The following is a 21441-nucleotide window of genomic DNA, read 5'->3' as shown; positions in this document are numbered from 1 at the left end:
TCTTCCTGTTTTCTCAATTTTTCTGTGTTCAGTTTTTCAAGGCCTATCCACTGTGCCAACTTAAAACTAAATCTGAAGGGGGTGCGATGGGGAGGTCCCCTTGTCAATAGCATGTTGTCATTGCATAGTCAATTACCCTCTTGGCAGGGGAGGGATAACGGTGGCACCCAGGCTCTTTCACACGTCACGTCAGTGAGGTTGCAAAATACTGATTCAGGAGAGAAGAAGGATTACAGGGACAATATTCTTCATTTCGAGACATGATGATGAGGTTTCAAATCACTGGACATGAATGTGGTTAACTTGATCCAGTCCCCAATAAGATTTGCAATTTTTCTCTTTAAGAAGCTCAACTATGCTGAGTGATTGTTTTATACATAAATATATTTATCTCAAGGTGATAATTTTAATATGAGCCACGACTACGGAATAAGGGGACTGTGATCTTAACATTGCTAATTATTGTAGTGTGCCAATTTGTAATGTTAGCTCACCTTTACAATGACTTATTTTAAAATGTCAATTTGGTACTTAGAAATTTGTCTTCTTTCTCTTTCATCACGTTTCCCTCACAATCTACCACCGCATACATTTTAAACACAACTGCATATTTGTGACCAATCTTTTGTAGTTACAAAGGCACTGCCAATTTTCAGTATGAATTATGTACCATGTAATTAAAATCCAGTGTCAAATTCAAGTATAAAATTTTGAACAACTGTTTCACTGAAATACTTTAGCAAGAAAAATATGGAAAAAAATACAACATAAGAAAATATTAAAGCGATAACTTTAGCATGTCATTAAGCTTCTGAATAAAGCAAAAATCTCACCTGCCAGTACCTCCTCTGGGTGTACCTCTTCCTGTTCCTGCAAAAAAAAATAAAAAGCTGAATAACTTTACATGAACTGAATTTAAGCATAAATGAAACACCTTCAAATGTGTCAGTGGTATGTTATCTCACTGCACACGCTCATCTCAGTGTTAGTAAGTTGGTAAATTATATAATGACAGATTACGAATCAGGTGCAGTGACAAGTAGATACATGTGAAATTTTATTAAAGTGCAATTGACGAAAACTGCATAATACAAATGAAGAATCACAAAATAATTCTATTTCAATTGAGCATAACTGTCTGAATTCACTAGAGCTGCCAGCTGCCACTTACAGCCACTGCCACAGTGCAGGACTAAGGAGCCCACGAAACACAAGTCAACATGGTGGGAATGTAGACTACAGCTGCTAGATCCATGAAGGCTGGTGCAAGGATAATGCCAGTGACTGAAATAGAAGTACAGAATAGTTTGCTGGAAAGAACACCCCTCAAATATGACCTGGTGGAGTAGTCTGAAGGATCATGGAAGGGGAAGTGAATAACAGACCATTATAAAATTACAGATCATAGAGATAGTGATAGGGTTTATTATGCCTATATCTGCTGCTACCAGGACAGAAATTTGAAATTGATTCTTGGTCTCAGAGAGCCATCTGAGGTTGGCCCACACAACAGAAGAGGGTGTGGAACAGTTAAGAGAACTAGTAAATGGACATTTGAAAATTTGTGTCTGATGCAGCTGAATCATGTCCACACTTGCTTAGAGGCCTGTGGGAGCCACATTGTACAGGTTCTCTAACGGTTGTCTTGTCTCAGCATGTTGAGTGCTGTAATGTACTGTACAGGATTTCCGGCCTCGAGTCTGTATGATCCATTTTGCTCATTATTCTCTTAGGGGTAGTTTGCTGCAGTTTCTTCCTTTCTTCTTCTTCTTCTTCTTCTACTTCATTTTCTTCTTCTTCATTTTCATTTTATGAGTCAGGGATTCTTGCCCGCTCTGGTTTTACAATTGTCTCCACAATCTCCTGGGCTGTCCTCCAACTCTTCTGCCGCTCAGTGTGTACTCCTACATTACCTGTGTAAAGTCTGGTTTTGTATCTTTTTAAATGTTTTATTACATATTGATCCTATATTTAGTCTTTCCTAATATCTTCATTTCGGATTGTATCCACCCTCACACCATCTTTAATACTCCTTTAAGATCTCATTTCCGCCGCCTGTATTTTCCTCAGTTGGTTTTGCGTTTTTTTTTTTTTGTTTTGTTTTAGGGCGCAAAACTGCTATGGTCATTAGCGCCCAATCTGTGACTTAGGTAAAAGTAAAATACGAAAATGGAACCAGCAGCTAAGGGAGCGAAACTCAAAAAATCGGAGATACTAAAAGCAGGAGTACAGCATGAAAAACCACTAGAGAAAGGGTTTGGTTGTCCCCAAAAAGGGCTTCAAATGACCGACGTCATCTCACTGGCACTAATAAACTCAAGAACGCGATCAGCTGAGCGCGTTATCTGCTAAAATTGACGATATTTCAGGCGACAGCTGTAGACGGGCGCGTAACAGAGTAAAATAGGGGCACTTGAGTAAAAGGTGTCTTACTGTCCACAGCTGAGAGCAGTGGGGACAGAGTGGGGGAGGATCACCGCTTAAAAGATGTCGATGGCTAAAAATACAGTGCCCTATCCGGAGTCTAGTTAATATTACCTCCTCCCGACGACGCATTCGGGAGGAAGAGGTTTAAGCACAGGGAAGAGCTTTCATGTCCCGCAATTATGGGGAAGTGTTGACCAATGTGCATGCCATAAAAGAACAACACGATGACATAAAACACTCCATAGATCGGTGAAGGGAATCGTGTGAATAGCTGGCCGAAGAAGAGAGACTGCAGCCTTGGCTGCTATATCGGCCGCCTCATTTCCACAGATACCAACGTGTCCTGGGATCCAGAGGAACACCACCGAGACGCCCCCAAAGGGAGCAAGTGGAGGCAGTCCTGAATCCGGTGGACCAGTGGGTGGACAGGGTAGAGAGCTTGGAGACTGAGGAGAGAGCTGAGAGAATCTGTACACATAACATACTGTATCCGCTGATGGTGACGGATTTATTGGACAGCCTGGAGAACAGTGTAAAGCTCCGCAGTATAAACGGAACACTGACTGGGAAGCCGAAATCGATTTGGGGTGTCGCCAACAATATAGGCACTCCCTACACAAAATGATGTATTTGATCCATCAGTGTAAATAAATGTGGCATCCTTCATTTGTGTACATTGAGCAGAAAATGCCCGACAATAAACAAGTGAAGGGGTACCATCCTTCAGAAACTGACAAAGATCAAGGAGCAAGCAGGTCTGGGGATGGAGCCAAGGTGGTGCTGTACCCCCAGTTCTCAAGAAAGTTTTAGGAAAGCGGAAGGAAAGAGAATGGAGCAGTTGACGGAAGGGGACTCCCGGTGGTAGTATGGAGGAAGGGTGGCCTGCATACCCTACATCAAAGGAGGCGTCGAAGAAAATGTCATGGACTGGATTAGCAGGCATGGAAGACAAATGGCTAGCATAAAGACTCAGAAGGACTGCTCGCCAATCGGACAGCGGAGGTTCGGCAGTCGCAGCATAAAGGCTTTCCACAGGGCTGGTGTAAAAAGCTGTAGATACTAAACGTAATCCACGGTTTTTTTTTTTTTTTTGGTGGGGTTTAAGGGCGCTCAACTACTTAGGTCATTAGCGCCCAGTCACAGTTGTTAGAGCACATGGAATCTAGTAAAACTCAAGGGGTGGGGAGGGGGGGGGACACCAGAAAGTCCTGACAAAGATGAAGATAAAAGACATATAAAAGTTAGATGTCTTTGGACAAGCCAGTCAAAGTTATAAAAAGCAGAACATGAGCAGCTGCTCGAGCGTCATCAGCTAAAATATCCGGTAAAGTAGATAGCAGGGACAGGACAACACAAGATTGACAAAATCGGGGACACGACAATAAAACATGGCACACTGTTAATGCTTGACCACAAGGGCACTGCGGGGCTGGGTCACCGGAGATCAGGTAGCGGTGGCTAAGCCGGCAACGCCCAATCCACAACCTAGTCAGAAGGACCTCTTCTCGCCGAGATGGTCGGGAGGAGGATGTCCAAGCAGTTGGGAGCAGTTTTACTGCCCGGAGCTTGTTTCCTTGGAGGAATGACCAAGCATCCCACCACAACGACACAAGCCTCTTACAAACAACCCCATGAACGTCAGATAACGGGACGCAATGGGAGGCTGGCCGAGGCAGGAGGATTGCAGCCTCATTCCCAGGCACTCCTACATGTCCGGGAACCCACAGAAAACTGACAGGAGACCCTCATCAGCGAAAGAATGGAGGGACTGCTGGATCCGTTGCACCAAAGGATGGACCGGATAGGAAGCTCCAAGGCTCTTAAGAGCACTGAGGAAATCAGAGCAGAGTGTATACGATGAATGGTGGTGGCGGCGGGCATACTGAACGGCCTGATGGAGAGCAAAAACCTCGGCCGTAAAGCTGGAACATTGGTCGAGGAGCCAGTATTTAAAGGTGGCGGCCCCAACGACAAAGGCACAGCCGACACCATCGTCAGTTTTGGAGCCATCGGTGTAAATAAAGGTGTGACCAGCAAGTCGTGCACGAAGTTCGACAAACTGTGAGCAATACACATCAGCCGGAGTACCCTCCTTCAGGACTGAGCTGAGGTCGAGATAAATATGAACCAGAGCCTGGAGCCAAGGTGGTGTCGGGCTCTCACCCTCTCTGAAGGTGGTAGGGAGGGCAAAACCCAATTGTCGAAGCAGGTGATGGAAGCGGACTCCAGGGGGCAGCAGGGCAGTCAGATAGAACCCATACTGACGGTCGAGAGAATCGGCAAATGAGGACTGATAAGAGGGCTGGTCGGGCATTGACAACAGCTGGCAGGGATACCGACAAAGCAGTACGTCGCGCCGGTAGGTCAATGGTAATTCGGCAGCTTCAGCATAAAGACTCTCGACGGGACTAGTTAGAAGGCTCCGGTCGCAAGACGTAACCCCCGATGGTGGATGGAGTTGAGACGGCGTAAGAGGGATGGCCGAGCAGACAAGTAGACAAGGCTCCCATAATCCAGCTTTGATCGGACTATGGGCCAATACAAGTGAAGCAGGACAGTGCGATCCGCTCCCCAAGATGAATCACTAAGCACTCTGAGGACATTAAGGAACGTGTACAATGGGCAGCCAAATAAGAGACGTGTGGAGACCAACGAAGTTTCCTGTCCTAGAAACTTAGTTGTTTCCACGAAAGGGAGAACAACGGGACCGAGATGTAAGGACGGCAGAAGGAACGCTCTATATCGCCAAAAGTTGATACAAACCGTCTTCTCTTCAGAGAAACGGAAGCCATTTGCCACACTTCATGAGTATAGGCTGTCTAGACAACGCTGAAGGCAGCGCTCCAGGAGGCATGTTCTCTGGGCACTGCAGTAGATAGCGAAGTCATCGACAAAGAGAGAGCCTGAGACATTAGGTGCAATGCAATCCATAATTGGATTGATCGCGATGGCAAAAAGGGCTACACTCAAGATGGAGCCCTGAGGCACTCCGTTCTCCTGGAGGAAGACGTCGGACAATATGGAACCCACACGTACACTTAACTTTCGATCTGTTAAAAAGGAATCAATAAAAAGGGGCAGGCGACTGCGTAGACCCCACCTGTGCATAGTGCAGAGGATACCTCCTCTCCAACAGGTATCATAAGCCTTCTCCAAATCGAAGAACACAGCTACCGTTTGGCGCTTTCGCAACAAGTTGTTCATGATGAATGTCGACAAGGTCAACAGCGGAGCGGCGGTGACGAAAGCCGCATTGAACATTGGTAAGTAGCAGTCGAGATTCAAGAATCCAAACTAACCGAGCGTTAACCATGCGCTCCATCACGTTACAGACACAGCTTGTAAGAGAAATGGGGCGGTAACTAGAAGGAAGGTGTCTATCCTTCCCAGGTTTGGGTATAGGAACAACGATGGTGTCACGCCAACGCATGGGGACTTGACCTTCGGTCCAGACGCGATTGTAGGTACGAAGAAGGAAGCTTTTGCCTGCCGGAGAAAGGTGTGCCAGCATCTGAACGTGAATGGCATCTGGCCCCGGAGCTGAGCAACGGGACAGTGCAAGTGCACGTTCGAGTTCCCGCATAGTAAAGGGGGCACTATAAGTTTCCAGATTCAGCGAGTGAAAGGAAGGTCGCCGAGCCTCTTCTGCCTCTTTCCTGGGAAGGAAGGCAGGGTGGTAATGGGCGGAGCTTGAAACCTCCGCGAAAAAGCGGCGAAGGCGTTGGAGACAGCCACAGGATCAACAAGGACCTCATTACCTGAGGTCAGGCCAGGTACCGAGGAGTGCGCCTTTATGCCCGACAGCCGGCGCAGGCCACCCCAGACGATAGAAGAGGGAGTAAAACTGTTAAAGGAGCTGATGAAAGAGGCCCAACAAGCTTTTTTGCTGTCTTTGATGACTCTACGGCATTGCGCTCGGAGTCGTTAGTATCCAATACAATTCGCCAACGTAGGATGGCGGCGAAAGGTGCGTAAAACACGTCGTCCAGCACGTGACGTGAAGAAGAGGTAGTACGAGGATTGGAACGTTCGGCAGCATTGATGATAACAGCCGTGAAATATTCAACCTGACTGTCACAACTGAGAAAATCGTGGTCCGGAAAGGTCGCCAGGGAGGAGTAAAGTCCCCAGTCAGCTTTCGGTATGTTCCTGCTCGAAGGACGTGGGGATGGGGTGTGGTGCAGGAGACGAACGACACAGGGGAAGTGGTCGCTCAAATAGGTGTCAGAAAGGACATACCACTCGAATCGACGGGCAAGAGTGGTAGAACAGATCTAGAGGTCCAAGTGGGAGTAGGTATGAGTAGAGTCCGAGAGGAAAGTCGGGGCGCCAGTATTGAGACAGACAAGATTGAGATGGTTGAAGACATCCGCCAAGAGGGAGCTTCTCTGACAGGATGCAGGAGAGCCCCAAAGGGGACGATGGGCATTTAGGTCGCCAAACAATAAAAACGGCGGAGGAAGCTGAACAATCAGGTGCATCATGTCAGCCCGACTAACTGCGGATGACGATGAAGTGTAGACGGTACAAACAGAAAAAGTAAAGGCAGAAAGAGTAATACGGACAGCTATTGCTTGGAGTGGGGTGGTCAATGGGATGGGATGGTAATAGACATCGTCCCGAACAAGCAACATGACCCCACCATGAGCTGGAATACCGTCCACAGGGGTGAGGTCATACCACTCCGAGGTATAGTGGGTAAAAGCAATACGGTCAGTTGGGCGAAACTTGGTTTCCAGGAGACCAAGGACGAGCGGACAGTGCAGGCAGAGGAGCAGTTGTAATTCCTCCCGATTAGATCGAATACCTCTTATGTTCCAATGTAACAAAGCCATCGCTAGTCAGAAAAAAGGGGGAATGAAACGGGGGAAGAGCTGGTCACCTCGACGGCCACAGAGGGCCAGGTTATGAGGGAACAACGCTACAACCGGCGGGAGGCGGATCCTGTTCCATCGAGTCATCGCCAGCTGCGGCCGCTGTCCTGGGTTGCGTAGGAGGGGCAGTATCATTCGCCGACGAGAGGCCAGCTGAGCGCCTGGCAGCAGAGCGTCCCGGCCAAACTGAGGACGGCCGGGAGCAGCGACTCATGGTTGGAGCGTCAGACGAAACGCGCCGGGGTGGAGAGGGGGATAAAGACTTCTTCTTGGAGGCCTTCTTGGAAGTCTGATGAGGCACGGGGATGGTATGCTGGACCCGAAGAAGGTCCTCACGCGCGGGCTCCATTTTGGAATGCCGGACCTTGGAAGCCGGGGTCTGGAACATTTGCCCGATGGACGCCTGAGAAGAGGATCGCTTCTCAGGTGGTGGAGGGGGAGGAGGAGGAGGAATGGTGGCCCCTGGGGCAGAGGGGGCAGGGGCCACGAGGGAGGAGGATTTGGAAGGGAGGGATTTGGGAGGCGGAGGCATAAACCCCAGATGGGGTGAGGAGGTGGAGGGGGGACAGGATAGGGGTGAGGATACTGTGCAAGGAGGCAACACGACTGAGGCCAACTATATTGCCAACGTCACGGGATGGAGGTGGTCATACTTCTTCCTGGCCTCAGAAAAAGAGAGATGATCCAAAGCTTTTAATTCTTGAATCTTCTTCTCCATCTGATACGCGGGGCAGTCTATAGATCTAGGTGAGTGGATGCCAGGACAATTGATGCACCGAGGTGGTGGAGTGCATGTATGTTCCTCACGAAGAGGACGTCCACAATCGCCACAAAGGGGCTCAGCCTCACACCGTGACGACATGTGCCCAAAGCGCAAACATCGAAAGCAGCGCATAGGAGGTGGGACGTAAGGTGCCACGTCGCACCGGTAGCACATCACCTTTACCTTCTCCGGGAGAATGTCCCCCTCGAATGCGAGGATAAAGGCCCCGGTGTCGATGCAACAGTCTTTGGGGCTGCGCTGGACTCGCCGCACGAAATGCACGCCTCAGCACTCCAGGTTGGCCCTGAGCTCCTCATCAGATTGCAGCAGGAGGTCCTCATGAAAAATAACCCCCTGCATCCTATTCAGTGCCAGATGCGGGACAATGGATACTGGGATGTCCCCTAGTCAGTCACATGCTGGAGTGCCGCCGACTGTGTGGCGGAGGTGGTCTTTATATAAACGGACCCCGAACGCATTTTACTGAGAGCCTTGATTTCCCCAAAGATGTCCTAGATGTGCTGGACAAAGAATACGGGCTTGGAGGTGGCGAACGTCCCCCCCATCGGTCCGAGAACAGACTAAATAGCGGGGGAAGTATATCGCCCCAAGCCGGCGAGCCTGTCCTTCCTCCCAGGGAGTGGCCAAGGGGGAAAGGGCAGGAGTACCAGAACCAGAGACAGTACCTTTCTTTTCAAAAGACTCGGCCGCAGATCGACGTGATACATTTTGACATTTCATCTACAAAACATCCGCCCCAATACCACCCACTCCAACCAGGGGCTCTCCCCACGGGCGCCACCGAGCCTCAACAAGGGCCACCTGGCAGGATGACCATTGCTGGGAGTCCTGATGCCCCAAGGAGACGGGCATCTACTCCTTGGCCGACGTGGGGAGGGTGCAGTTCAGGTATCGGCAGTACGATCCCTGTGTTGTCAGGGGGCTACAACCTAGAGGGTACATGACGACCCCACCACAATGGGCTGGCTATCGTGCTGGATTTCGGGTGCCATGGAAAGTCCATCATCATCGTAGGTGCAAATGGGGACGCACTATGGGCATAACTTGTGCAACCCATCAGGTGTTTAGGCAAAATTTGAGGAATAGTGGGTGTGGTTACAATGCAGTTACAATGCTGAGTGCCAAGGTCTTAGTGCACTGAGGACCAGTGATACACCACGTAAGGTGTCCTTCCCCAAAAGGCTCGTACTTCTGTAGAATTTGGAAAATGGAGGTCAAACCCCAAGGGGGACCATCACATGGAAGGCCGAAATGGTTGAAACTCCTTTTAGTTGCCTCTTACGACAGGCAGGAATACCTCGGGCCTATTCTTACCGCACACCCACAGGGGGAAGACTACTTGATTGTGGGGAGTTATTACTATGTGCAGTAGCACACCAGATGTCATTCAGATTTTGGGTAAAGTGAGATTTTGCATAGATCTGCATATCTACAGTTGGAATAATGGAAGGAAATGGCAGTAAGTATCTGCTTCTCTAGCCAAACGGTCAGCCAGTCCATTCCCTGGGTTGCTCAAATGACTTGGAACCCAGAGAAAGACATCTGAACAGGTGGCACACTCGTGGGCCAAGAGAAGGGCACGTATAGCAGAGACCGAAGGATGAGGTCGATGGCCAGCAGGCTGCTCGTTGGATCTCAACAGATTAAAACACTGTGGAGGGAGGCCTGAGATAAAAAAAGGAGGGCTCTGTGAATTTCCAGAAACTCTGCTGTGAAAACACTAATTGATCCTGACAAAAAATGGTGTTCTAAGGCAGTAGGAGACATGAAAGTGTATCCCACCTTATCTACTGTCTTAGAACTATCAGTGTGAAAAATTGTGGCACCCTAGAACACTCCAAGGATGGCACATACAAGACGGCGGAGAATTAAAGAGTTGACACGAATCTTAGGACCCTGGAATAGATCAGTCATAATTCATGGTCTAGTTACCATCCATGGGTGGGAGGGGTATGGGAGGAAAGATGTGAAGTACATTACAGCGAGTGGAGACGGGGATCCCGACATAAGGAAGTGATACGCATGCCAACCGGCAATCCCACACAAGAACGGGTGTCAGGAGGGAGACAGTCCTCAATGGCGAAGAGTACAGGATACATCGGATGGTCAGGGAATTGGCGAATGATGACTGATTAAGAAAGTAGTAGTTTGCTCAGTCATGTGTGTAGAGGGGGAATCCCCACTTCTGTGAGGAGACTATCGATGGGACTACTGAGAAAGCCAGCAATAGCCAGATGAACCCCACAATGGTGAAGAGGGTCAAGCAGTTTCAAAGTGGAAGGAGCTGCTGAGCCATAAACCTGACCACCACAACAGTCTGGAGAAGACCAGGCCACAGTAAAGATGGAGAAAAGTGACACAGTCTGCACCCCAAGATGCAAGGGCCAGGAGGTGGAGAGCATTAAGCTTCCATATACATACAGTATTTAGGTGGCAAATGAAGGGCAGCCATGTCAGCTGGTTATCAAAAGTAAGGCCCAAGAAACAGGACTGTGCTACAACATCGAGAAGCTGTTCACCTAAATAAAATTCTGAGTTGGGGTGTACTGTGAATCAGCGATAAAAATGCATTACCCACATTTTTTTGGGAGAATCCTGGAACCAATAGGAGGTGGCCCACGCAGAGGCCCATGGGATGGCATCTTAGAGCAGACACTCACCAGATGCTACTTACTGGGAGCTGCATCATATGCAAAAATCATCGACGTACAATGCCAGAGTAACCAGAGGCCTAATAGGGGTCACAAGCCCGTGGACTGCTAGGAGGAAGAGTGTGACACTTACCACAGAACCATGTGGGATACCATTCTGCAGAATTCCAGGGGTGCTGAGGGAAGTTCCAACTTGGAACCGGAAGAGCCACTCAGAGGAAAACTCATGGATAAAAATCTGAAGGGGCACATGGAAGCCTCAGTCATGGTTGGTAACTAAAATGTGATGGCACCAAGCCATGTTGTGTGCCACATGTAGGTAAAAAGAAGACCACAACTAGGCACTGGTTGTGAGTAAAAGCCTGTTGCGTAACTTTTTCCAACCCAAGTAAATGATCAGTTGGAGATCATTTCACTTGGAAGCCACAGAGATATAGGGACAAAAGGCCCGGAGATTCTAGTACACAACATAATGTGTAGCTAACTATCCTCTCGAGAAGTTTACGTAGTACATTTGTCTGGTTAATTGGGTGGTAGCTGTCGAGGCCATTGGGTTCTTTCTGGCCTTAAGGACAGGGAGAACTATACTGTTTCATCATTGTGACAGAAAAGCAGCTGTGAACCTAATGCAGTTGAAGATAATAGACCATCTGGTTGCGGACAGAATATGGGCCAGCTGCCATGTCCCATGAAGAGGTAAGAGCCTGCTTGACTATAGCACTCACTTAGTGTTGTGTGTTATGAACAGATTGGTTTGGGGGGGGGGGGGGGGCATAGTGAACACTGCATTTCTGCTGGAGAAATGTAGGAGGACAGGACGATGATGCCAATACCGTCCCAAAGTGTCGTGTAGCAAGGTGTTCTGCGAGGACCGATGGATCAGTGCACAAATCACCGTTAAGGTTAAGGCAATGGAATACTGACTGTCGCTGGCAGCCAAGAACAGTACGGAGCTTGGACTGAACCTGCAATGAAGAGGCGTATGTCCCCGGGGGGGCACATATTTCTCCCAGCATTCCTTTTTACACTACTTAATAAGGTAATGAGCCTTCGCATGAACACACTTAAAAGCGAAGAGGTTCGTCTTTGAAATGTGTTGCTTAAAATGCTGCAGTGCACGTCAGCAGTTATAGACAGTGACTGTGACATCCTTGGCCCACCAAAGTACCCATCAACGATGAGGGGACATGTTGATGGGGGGGGGGGGGGGGGGCGGCAGCAGTGTGAAGAACAGTGGCAGAGATGCCTTGCAGACCGCATCAATGCAATTCGACAGGGAGGTGTAGAGGTGCACAGCAGATGTATACAAAGGGCAATTGGCCCTGCGGAATTCGTAACTTCGGGGCCTGTCTGCCTGGTGACAGCAGGGGAACAATAGAACCACTGGAAAGTGGTCACTGTCACAAACATCATCATGGGCTGACAAATGTAGGGAAGCAATGAGAGCAGGAGAGGTGATCGTGAGATTGATAGTGGTAAAGGTGCCATTAAGAGCATTGAATTAGGTAGGGGATCCCTCATTGAGGAGACACAAATTCAGGTCCGTAATAAGCTGGTCAATTAGGAGACCCCTACCCATTGAAGTGTCACTCTCCCACACTGGGTGGTGGCTATTGAAGTCCCAAGGATGAGAAACGGGGTGTGAATTGCTGGATTAAGGTACACAGTGCAAAGTAAGGAATTATTGTACCTGGAGGGAGGTCGACACTGCAAATGGTGATTGCCAGAGACATATGCACTCTAAACACTATAGCTTCCAGGTAGGTACTTAGTGGGATCCGGTGACTACGACATTGGAGTGAACCAAAGTGCAGATCCCACCAGAAGCTTCCCTGTGGCCAGTACAGTTCCGACAGAAGGCTGCATTTCTGGTAGGTGAGGATAGTAACTTTGGCAATTTCAGTGGATGACTGTGTGGCCAGAATCCAGATGACACAAAAAAAAAAAAAAAAAAAAAAATTAGGATACCATGTCACTTGGTCAGTGGCCTTCACCTACAAGGGTGAGGTGACATCCGTAAATAAGATAAGATCTCAGGCACAGGTTGCAAGGCAGGAGGTGGCATTACTGGGGACAGTGGTTGGGGGGGGGGCACCTTGTCTTAGGATTTATGTTTCTTCCTGTCCGTTTTCTCCTCCTCCTATTCCTATTTCAGAGCTGGAGGAGGGTAGAGCACAGAGGGAGTACAGGTGACTGAAAGAGAGCGGGTGACCTTTGGATGAACAAACGCACTGTGAGTGATGGTAGGAGTCTTCCAGCCTGAACTGAGCTGGGCAAAGGGGCCTTGTAAGGGAGCCCAATCACTGGCAGGTGCCAGAGAAGGGGCGCACTTCTTCAGCTGGAGAGAGGGAGCAGACCCAGACAGGAGGTTGTGGCAACTGCATGGGTAGGGGGAGGGAGAGGGGATAGGTGGATGGGGCTGGGCAAGGGAGAGGTAGGAGGAGGAAATGAAGTAAAAGAGAGATAAGTTGAAGATAGTGACACTGGATGGAGTATCTCATACTTTTGGTAACCCTCAGTATAAGACAGGCGATTCGATGACTTGTATTCTTGGATCTCCTTCCTCTCTTATACGCCGGGCAAATTTGGCGAGTGAGGGGAGTGGCTTTCAGTACATTTGTCACACACAGGTGTCAGAACACAGGGGCTTCCCTCATGGAATGGTTGTCCACAGTGAGTGTACAGAGGGTCTACCATTCACCAGGAAAACATATGCCCAAATTGCAGCCACCAGAAGCACCGCATAGGTGGTGGGGTGTATGGCTTCACATCACAACTTCGGCACATAACCTTGACTTTCTCTGGGAGGGTATCCCCCAAAAAAGCTAGAATGAAGGCACCAGTATGGATGCGGTTGTCTTTGTGGCCCTTCTCCACATGCCAAACCAAATTCACACCTCTCCAGATTAGCCCAGAGTTCCTAATCCTTTTGCAGGGTGAGATCCCAATGAAAAATCACTCTCTACACCATATTCAGAGATTAGTGAGGGATAAAACAAACTGGGACATTGCCAATATGATCACAGGTGCAAAGAGCTGCCGATTGGGTGGCAGAAGATGCTCTGATCAAGAAAGTTTTCCTCAATATTTTCCACAAAAACAATGGCATTGTGGCAATGAATTGTAAACAATAAAGGGAACCAGGTAGTTGGCCATGTCAAGATGAATCAGAGCACCAAGAAAGGGGTAGGAGAGGGTAACTGGGAGTGAGCAAGGATAGGGAGGGAGGGCAGGTTTTTTTTTTTTTTTTTTTTTTTTGTGGTTTTTGGGCGCAAAACTTCTATGGTCATTAGCGCCCAGCCCGTGACGTAGAAAACAGGAGAAAAACGAAATTTAAAACCAGCAGCAACAGGAACAAAGTCATAAATTTTGAGAAACTAAAGGCAGAAGGAATGCTTAAAAATCCACTATAGAAAGGGGTTGGTTGTCCCCCCAAAAAAAAGCTTCAAATGACTGACGTCATTTCACTGTCACTCATAAACTGTAAAACGCGGTCAGCTGAGCGCGTGTCATCTGCTAAAATCGACGATAGATCAGGCGATAGCTGTAGACGGGAGCGTAACGGATTAAAATAGGGGCATTCAATTAAAAGGTGTCTGACCGTCCACGGCTGAGAGCAGTGGGGACAGAGTGGGGGATGATCTCCGCTTAAAAGATGTCGATGACTAAAAAGACAGTGCCCTATCCGGAGTCTAGCTAAAATTACCTCCTCCCGACGACGCGTTCGGGAGGAAGAGGTCCATGCGCAAGGAAGGGCTTTCTCTTCCCGCAATTTATTATGGGGAAGTGTTGACCAATGCGCATGCCATAAATGAGCAACTTGGCGACATAAACTGCTCCGTAGATCGGTAAACGGAAGAGACTGAATAGCTGGCCGAGGAAGAGAGACTGCAGCCTTGGCCGCTATATCGGCCGCCTCATTTCCACAGATACCAGCGTGTCCCGGGAGCCAGAGGAACGCCACTGAGACGCCCCCCAGGTGGAGCAAGCGCAGACAGTCCTGAATCCGGTGGACCAGAGGGTGCACAGGGTAAAGAGCTTGGAGACTTAGGAGAGAGCTGAGAGAATCTGAGCAGATTACGTACTGTATCCGCTGATGGCGGCGGATGTAGTGGACAGCCTGGAGAATAGCGTAAAGCTCCGCAGTATAAACCGAACACTGGTCGAGAAGCCGAAAGTGATTTGGGGTGTCGCCAACAATATAGGCACTCCCTACACCTAACGATGTTTTCGAGCCATCGGTGTAAATAAATGTGGCTTCCGTCATTTGTGCACATAGAGCAGCAAATGCCCGACGGTAAACAAGTGTAGGGGTACCATCCTTGGGAAATTGACATAGGTCTCTGAGCAAGTCGATGCGGGGACAGAGCCAAGGCGGTGCTGTACCCCAAGTTGTCAAGAAGGTTTTAGGAAAGCGGAAGGAAAGAGAATGGAGCATTTGACGGAAGCGGACTCCCGGGGGTAGTAGGGAGGAGGAGCGGCCTGCATACCAGACATCAAAGGAGGCGTCGAAAAAAAGGTCATGGGCTGGATTAGCAGGCATGGAAGACAGATGGCTAGCATAACGACTCAGAAGGACTGCCCGCCGATTGGATAGCGGAGGTTCAGCAGTCTCAGCATAAAGGCTTTCCACAGGGCTGGTGTAAAAAGCTCCAGACACTAAACGTAATCCACGGTGGTGGATAGAGTCGAGACGCCGAAGAATAGACGGCCGAGCAGAGGAGTAGACTATGCTTCCATAATCCAATTTCGAGCGCACTAAGGCGCGATAGAGGCGGAGAAGGACCACTCGGTCCGCTCCCCAGGAGGTACCATTCAGGACACGGAGGGTGTTAAGGGAACGCAGACAGCGAGCCAAAAGATAGGAAACGTGGGCGGACCAGCACAGTTTTCTGTCAAACATAAGACCCAAGAATTTAGCGACGTCGGAAAACGGAAGGTTGACAGGACCTAGATGTAAGGAGGGCGGAAGAAACTCCTGACGTCGCCAAAAATTAACACAAACGGTCTTACTGGGTGAGAAACGGAAGCCTGTTTCGATGCTCCACGAGTGGAGGCGATCGAGACATCCTTGAAGACGTCTTTCAAGAAGGCTGGTCCGTTGAGAGCTGTAGTAGATCGCAAAATCGTCCACAAAGAGGGAGCCCGAGACATCAGGAAGGAGACAATCCATAATTGGATTAATGGCGATGGCAAACAGTACAACACTCAGCACGGAGCCCTGGGGTACCCCGTTTTGTTGGGAGAAAGTACGGGAGAGAGTAGTGTTCACCCGCACCCTAAATGTGCGCTCTGCCATTAATTCGCGAAGAAAAAGGGGCAGACGGCATCGAAAGCCCCAAGAGAACAGTGTGCGGAGGATGCCTGTCCTCCAACAGGTATCGTATGCTCTCTCCAGATCAAAAAATATTGCTACCGTTTGGCGTTTCCGGAGGAAATTGTTCATGATATAAGTGGAGAGAGCAACAAGATGGTCAACGGCAGAACGATGCTTTCGGAATCCGCATTGGGCTGGTGTTAAAAGACTGCGGGATTCCAGCCACCAAGCTAAACGGTAATTCACCATGCGCTCCAAAACCTTACAGACACTACTCGTGAGAGAAATGGGGCGATAGCTAGAGGGGAGATGTTTGTCCTTTCCAGGTTTCGGAACGGGAACGACAATAGCTTCCCGCCATCGCCTGGGAAAGGTACTGTCGGTCCAAATTCGATTATAAAGGCGAAGGAGGTAACGCAGGCTATGGGTTGATAAATGCAGCAACATTTGGACATGGATACCATCCGGTCCTGGGGCAGAGGAGCGAGAAGAAGAGAGCCCATGTTGGAGTTCCTGCATGGAGAAAACAGTTATGTAGCTTTCGCGATTTTGAGAGGAGAAAGCGAAAGGTTGCACTTCCGCTGCACGTTTCTTCGAGAGAAACGCTGGCGGGTAATTTGAAGAGCTCGAAATCTCAGCAAAGTGCTGACCCAATGAGTTAGAAATTGCGACGGGGTCCACTAAGGTATCATGCGCGACAGTGAGCCCAGAGACCGGGGAGAAACTAGACGCGCCTGAGAACCGTCGAAGCCGACTCCAAACTTCCGAGGAGGGAGTGAAGGTGTTAAATGAGCTAATAAAGAATTGCCAGCTTGCCTTCTTGCTATCGCGGATGACGCGACGGCATCGCGCACGGAGCTGCTTATATCGGATACAGTTGGCCAAAGTTGGATGGTGACGGAAAATGCGAAGAGCACGTCGCCGCTCACGTATTGCGTCACGGCATGCCTCGTTCCACCAAGGAACTGGGGGGCGCCGGGGCAATTCGGAGGTGCGTGGTATTGAACGTTCCGCAGCTGTGAGAATAACGTCGGTAAAATGTGTGACCTCATCGTCGACGCTGGGAAAGCGACGGTCATCGAATGTCGCTAGAGACGAAAAAAGTGTCCAATCGGCTTGGGCAAACTTCCAGCGTCGCGAGCGCATATATGGCAGTTGAGGCTGCAGTCGAAGAACACATGGAAAGTGGTCACTCGAGTGTGTATCATCTAGGGCGAACCATTCGAAGCGCCGAGCTAGCGGAACAGTACCGACCGCAAGGTCCAAATGAGATAAATTTGCCGTGGAGGCAGACAAAAATGTGGGGACCCCAGTGTTGAGGCAGACTAGATCCGCTTGGTGGAAGACGTCTAGCAATAGTGAGCCACGTGGACAAGGATGTGGAGATCCCCAAAGCGGGTGGTGGGCATTGAAGTCCCCAACCAGCAAATAGGGGGGTGGAAGCTGATCAAGAAGATGAAGGAGATCAGCTCGTGCCAGTGGTGTAGACGATGGAATGTATACCGTACATAGAGAGAACGTGTATCCAGAAAGGGAAAGGCGGACGGCGACAGCTTGGAAGGAACTGTTTAAGGGGATTGGATGATAATGGAGAGTATCATGGAGCAGAATCACGAGTCCTCCATGGGCTGGAGTGCCTTCAACAGAGGGGAGGTCATATCGGACGGACTGAAAATGAGGGAGAACAAAGCGGTCATGGGGACGCAGCTTTGTTTCCTGAAGACAGAAGATGACCGGCGAGTAGGATCGTAAGAGGATCGACAATTCATCCCGATTGGCGCGAATGCCGCGGATATTCCAGTGGATAATGGACATAGGGTGAACAGAAAATGGAGAAACGTGACCAAGGGTTCTGTCAACTCAACGACTGCTCAGAGCTTGCGACCAACAGCATGGAATGGCATTCAGTCGAAGGCAGAAGATCCTGATCCATAGGTTGGTCAGGAGCAGCTCCTGCCACCAACGATCGGCCAGTTGACCGGCCACCAGCAGTGCGCCTTGGCGACACAGAAGATGGCCGAGGGCGATTTCCGCCAGGTGGTGCTGTAGTTGGGACGTACGTGTCCTACCTGTCTACCCGGGGCGGGGAATTACGCGTTACCCCGTCACCGGCTACGCATGGAAGTGCGTGGGTCGGCCTTCAGACACGCACAGGGAGGAAAAAAGAGAAAGGGAAAGGAAAGAAAAGGGGGTCTCAAACGCCGCAGCGGAGAAAAGGGCAAGGAGAAGAGGGAAGGAAAGGAGAAGGACAGAGGAAGGACGAGGACTTGCAAGTGTAAAAGCAAGGAATTTGGAACAGTTTCGAGCGTCCGTCTCCGGACGTAGGCACATACCATACTCCCAGAGGGGGAGAAAGGGAAGGAAAGAGTGGTGAGGGGGGGGGGCGAAGATGGGGGACGGGAAGGGATGCGGAAAGGGAAGGGAAGGTATGCAGCCCGGAAAGGAAGGAGGGCCACATTAGCTCGGGAGGGCAGGGTGACAAATGCGGACAGTTAGGAAGAATAGGCTGCATTAGCTCAGAGCCACATGTGCACCACGCATGAACTAACACGAAGGAACTGTAACCCCCTTGGGAAGGGGGTGGGGGGGGTGGCTATTGTCTGCCTAGAGGGAATGATAATGTAAAGTAGTGCAGGCATTTTAGTGACATTTTTGAGTCTTGTGGTAAATAATTATGAATTACAGGACACTGCTAAATAACCATTTGATACAGTTTGCAACACATACAATAACCCTAGACTGATTGCATCAGCACATCTGAAGAAGCTGTTACCATTTCTGTCAGCAACTGGGGAAGGTGCAAGTGAACTTAATGCACTACTTCAAGCAATATTCATGTGCTGATGGCATTACAACTAAATGTATCCTTTCAAGATGTAATTACATCACTGCTCTTTATAGAAAAAAGTTGACCAGTCTGTAACAACAAAATTTAAAACCCGCCTGAGTTTCAATAGCTTTCTGACATTAGAATGGAGATGTGCTTTTCTCAAAAATAAATGCAAATCTGAAATTATCAAGGCTACAGTACTACCATGACACAGCACATATGGGAACAAACAGCGGACCACCTGCAATGTCAAGCACTTAGGGTGTTTGAGATGAATCTAGTCGCTGCTAGTGTTGCGTATGTCATGCGTCACTTGACTCAAGCTTTGCAGAAGTGCAGCAAATTCAGGCAAGCCACGTGTAGTGAACACAAACCTATAGTGATGCCGAACAAATTGTTCAACAATTGTTCAAAGGGTGATTGTAGGGCTTCTAGTTGCACTTATGTATGCCGTCATGCTTGTCAAAAAGGGCACCACACATAGCTACACACAGAAATAAAACACACAAGATGGAACAAGGAAGGATTGTCCTAGTGACATGAAACACAAAAAATGGTATACATCCATCAAGTACATTGCATTACTGCTCACTTATAATCATCCGAGACAAACAAGTGCTGCTTACAACAGTGACAACATGGTTGATAGATAGTAGTGCCTCTGACTTCACGGATGGCACAGTAGAGTATACATTCAAGGAACAGGTGGAATCATATCAGAAACAAAGCAGCACGTCTCTGTTTAAGTTGACTTCTGTATAAACCTCTTCATTTCACCTTCTGTCTGGGATCAAGACAAGATGTCAGTTACCTTCAGCAAAATTAAACAGTGTGTTGGATTTGACACATATAAAACTTATCGATCTAGAATTTCGGTCACCTGGCAAGATCGACAAGTTGCTGAGAGCAAAAGTTTCTCTGTACATTCAGAAGGCGAGGACTATCTCCATAAGAACTGATCATCCAGTGCTTTAAGAGACAGAACTGTGTTGGATTATGTATGTGAAGGAGTATCAAATGGTAGAGCACAAAATGTTTTCAAGGTGGCCATTCATATTACGCTTTGTGAAAACTGACACCGACTTTCTTGAACAAACTGTGGAAGACAGAAGGATTAAATCATGTCTGAGTCGTAGCAACACTTGCACATGTGTGTTGGTTTGGTGGGTCCTGAAGAACGATTGGCGTGTGGACATGTGGCTGGCAAGTTGTTGCTTTTGGCAGACTCCCACTGTCCGGTGCAGGTCCCAAGATGCTGCTTAAGGTTGAATCAGTCATAAGGCCAGATAGCGGTGAGCTGCATGAAGACATACGGACATTGCAAGCAACCAGATTGGCAAGTAACTGGCTTACTCTACAAGCTTAAATTTTATGGCTCCTCAATGATCACCTGAGTGTGTAGGATGCAATAATACCCTGGCTGGAATCCTGCAATGTATGGCTCCTTCACAACTGAGTGGAGTAAAGTGTTGTTCTTTTATATTTGTGTTATCTAAAATTGCATCTGTTACATTAATGCACCTATGAGTGACTGAGTGCATGATCATCAGTCAGTGTTATTAATTACAATTTGTGTTCCAGGTAATATGTCATGCAAGTGTAAGAGTATTCCCTGTTGTAAGTCTCATGAAGGGAATCAATTGTAATGTGATCTATGTCAGAGGCAAAGTGATCTTGGTACATGTGTACACTTGAGTTATCTTATCAGCAGGTGCTGATATTTTCAATTCTGAATAACAGAAATTTTAAACAATGTCAATTACATTGCTAGTCACTTGTGCGTTTTGTTCACATTTTCTACTTCCTGCCCCTTCTTGTGTGAAGCTTTATTTGTGCAGAATTCTGTTCCCATTGGTGTGTGTTGGCAGGGTAGCTTTGGCAGGAAATGATGTGTTCTTGTTCCCTGTGTCCAGAGCAGAGGCATGTTTGCCTTTTGCTATGGTGGCACCTCTGTTGTCGCACGGCGTCTGAGTTGACTGGCAATCTGCTGCCCCTACCAGTCACTCGAGTGAAGCGAAGTTGCTCATCTGACATGCTCGATGTCAGAGTGCCGCAATTTGGGCAGGAACCAGTAGTCTGTTCAATTCGGTGAATTTATTGAGCTCAGGAGGATAAGGTACATTTATAGAGTCTGAGGTTCCTGCTCATTATAACTAACTACTCGCTTAAATGTTGCATCCTTATTACCAATTCTAAATACATTAAGTTTAAAACCTGTTAGTTACCAGTGTAAACTGTCGACATTTACCTTGGTGCATAGTCATTAGCTAACTCCACTTGGGGAATTTGGCTGCTCATTCCTAGTTGACTGTGATAGCTCTCTGCTCTAGCTCTCAGCCTGCTCTGAATTTTTGACAAATGTATGTTTATTAAATGTCTTTTACTTCTCCAAGCACAACCTGTGATATATGAGCTATCAAATATGATGTTAGGTTTATTGAATTACTAAGCGACACAAGTTAAACATATGATACCCAAACAAAAGAAGACCTCTCTATGAAGTGCACGAAAAATCTATTTAATGGTTCAGATAGTATTCTAATAAGATTTTTTTCAAG

The sequence above is a fragment of the Schistocerca americana genome, unplaced genomic scaffold (assembly GCF_021461395.2).
Source record: "Schistocerca americana isolate TAMUIC-IGC-003095 unplaced genomic scaffold, iqSchAmer2.1 HiC_scaffold_31, whole genome shotgun sequence".
NCBI classification, from domain to species: domain Eukaryota; kingdom Metazoa; phylum Arthropoda; class Insecta; order Orthoptera; family Acrididae; genus Schistocerca; species Schistocerca americana.
This window is presented reverse-complemented; position numbering follows the sequence as displayed.